Source organism: Coregonus clupeaformis, chromosome 37 (genome assembly GCF_020615455.1).
Source record: "Coregonus clupeaformis isolate EN_2021a chromosome 37, ASM2061545v1, whole genome shotgun sequence".
NCBI lineage: Eukaryota > Metazoa > Chordata > Actinopteri > Salmoniformes > Salmonidae > Coregonus > Coregonus clupeaformis.
Genome location: NC_059228.1, coordinates 29,449,125 through 29,452,121, shown reverse-complemented (window position 1 = coordinate 29,452,121; position 2,997 = coordinate 29,449,125).

The window sequence follows — 2,997 nt, the reverse complement described above, 5'->3', positions numbered from 1 at the left end:
CTAGCCAATGCCGCTCCTCATTTCATCATTCCATTGGTTTTGTCTTGTTCATTACACACACCTGGTTCATATCCCCTCATCAGTACCTGTATAAGTGTTCCCTCTGCCCCCTTGTCTTTGTGTGTGATTGTTTGTGAGGATAGTGAAGCTCGGTGGAGCTCCTTGTATTTTGTATTGCAGGGGAAACCCTGTGTGCCTTGTTGGTTCCAGTGCGCCTGTTTTGCTCACTGGACTGTTTTGACGCATTACTGCGTAAATCTGTTTTCCGGAATAAATCCTGTTATTCTGTGATTACCCTCCTGCGCCTGACTCCTTCAACTCACCCATCACAATGGCTGATACTTCAGTCAAGGTCCAGAGGATGGAAAAATAAATAACCTAAATAAACGGATTGATACAAATGTATACCTCATTTGATCAATTCCTGACACGTTCTACCCAAGTATGATAACAATGGCAACGAACAAAGAGTTTAAAATACTGTGGACCCACCAGGCTAGAAGCTGACGCTATTGCAATCATCCAACATCAAGAAACATGTCACCTAATTCAAACAACAGCTGAGTTACTTCACTAATAAAAGGTTTGTCTGAGAGTATATGTCTGCTCCTGACATAAGAATGTGAGCAGCCCGAATGCCGGCTTACTTTGCCGTTAAGCCACCTATCAGAGCCTTGTGATTCTGAAACTCACTGATCTCTGTTTATACCAGCCTTAATTTCAGCTAAATATTTACAAAGTTAACATTGACCAGACATCAGCTGTTAAGACAATAGGTTGTTTTATATGGTAGAAGCTCATGTAGCTTTCTCCATGTTTGCTACTCACATACTATGCTGTGCTCAGACAGTATGTAAAAAACATACAGTGCAAGGTTTATATTGAACAGACGTTGATAATGGTTGGGGGACAAGCTATCGGTGTTAAGAGTATTCAAGCTATGGAACAATACACACTTTAATGAAGTCATTAATTGTTGAATACAAATGAAACACTTTTATGGTGATCGGAATCAATTATCCACTGATCAATTGCGATTGTAGACGTAGTGTGACACAGTATGTCACAGACTACAGTACTGTCTGTATGTGATCCTATCAATTGATCATTATTCAGTTGACCGTTGTATGATGTCCCACAATAAGACCACTCCTCATCTGAATTATTTATAGATCTACAGTAGGCCTACATGTACGCCCACTGAAGGATGTTTTGCAGAAGTGGTGCCACGGAGTCTAAACTCTAATGGTTTTGCATTCACCTAGAGAGTACCCTATATGGTCAGGCTCAGAGATCTCAAATGGTCAAATTTGTCCACTTATCTCTTAGGCCATGTTAGGCTTCTTCTTAGGCCTAACAATTCTCTTACAACTGTCTGCTTTAACCTTTTACTGCAGTGGACTAAATCAGTGTCACACAGAGTGTTTCTTGGTAGTCTTAAACAAATCTACTTTGAAACAAAAGTATACACCTCACACACATGGTTATGGGCTTTAAAAAAAGACAGATGTACCATGTCAGATTACATTTTTAGTTTGCATCCCAATATTACACTTAATATACATCACAGAAGACTGAAATAAAGTATAACAAAACCCTTTGACATAAAAACACCGGATTTTCTTATTTTATACAAAATAGTAGTTTATTAATTATGAAATTATGAAAACAATTAATAACTTTCCACCCATGAGGCCACTAGAGGGTGATTTGGTCATTTGACTGCAGGAAAGGGGTGCAGTTGGGGTAAAGAATAAGAAAAAAACTCGTCTGAGAATAAACCCTTTGTTGGCTCCTACCCATACTCACTCACTCATCCCTGCATAGGGCTGCAACAAAGGATTCTACCCATAGAAGGTTCTTAATAGCCACTCTCCCAAAATTGGACAACCTTCTGGTAGGTTAGTTTCATTACATGATGAAACCCCTTGCTTGAGACCTTAAAACATGTTCCCTGAGTTGGCTCCCTTAGCAAATGCCACTGTCACACTTACACCCATCCATGCAGTTCTTTCGGATCTTGGCAACAGTCTCAAAAGACTTTGAATGGACCGTCTGACATTGTGCACATTTTAACGTGATTTGTTGGATTAAACAGGACATAAATTAAATGTTAATTCAAACATTTAGAGTATCTTTCTTGCTTCAGAGAAGGCTCTTTGTTCAGAAGTAGGATCTTAATTTGATCACCTTGTTGCAGAACTTTCCTGCAATGCAGGAAATGTAAAACTTGTAGTGTATCTGAGGTTTAAAAAGGCTTCTGAAGTTTGTAATTTCCACTTTGAAATTTCAGACTTGATTTTACCTTATGCAAAATGTATCAACCAGAGGAGGCTGGTGGGAGGAGCTATAGGGGCTGATTGTAATGGCTGGAATGGAATCAATGAAACAGATGTGTTTGGTACCATTCCACTGATTTCCTCCCACCAGCCTCATCTGGTATCATCAACCCTACAAAAATGTTATTTAATTATAATCCACATAATAATTCATTTTCTGTTGCTGCAGGATTATTTTCCTGCTGTAGCAAACTGGCTCAAATGAAGATCCTACACCTAAACAAGTAATATCACAACTGAGTAAAGCAGTAGGCCTATTTAGGCAATGTTTTAGGCAATGGTCATAATTCACCCAATGATTTCCATTGTGATTCATGGCAGCAGAAGTTTGTTGTAATATTTGTAGGATGTTTTTAAGGCAGTTTTGTCGCTGTGCCTTGCAGGGAATTGCCTGTTTTACTGGCTGATATTTGAAAAGCTCCAGTTGTTCTTCTGAAACAACATTGGCATTCACATGGGCTAGCTAAATATAGATGGCATCAACACCTGCCGCTCAATGCTCAAAAAGGCGAGGGGGCAAGATCAAATTGTGATTACTGATTAAAATGGCAATTGCATTATCCAGTTTAGGAGGCTTTAATGTGGAATCAAGTACAAAACGAATAAATGTCCTATTTTGTGGAGTTTCAAAATAGCTTACCTGAGAGATGAAGTCAAT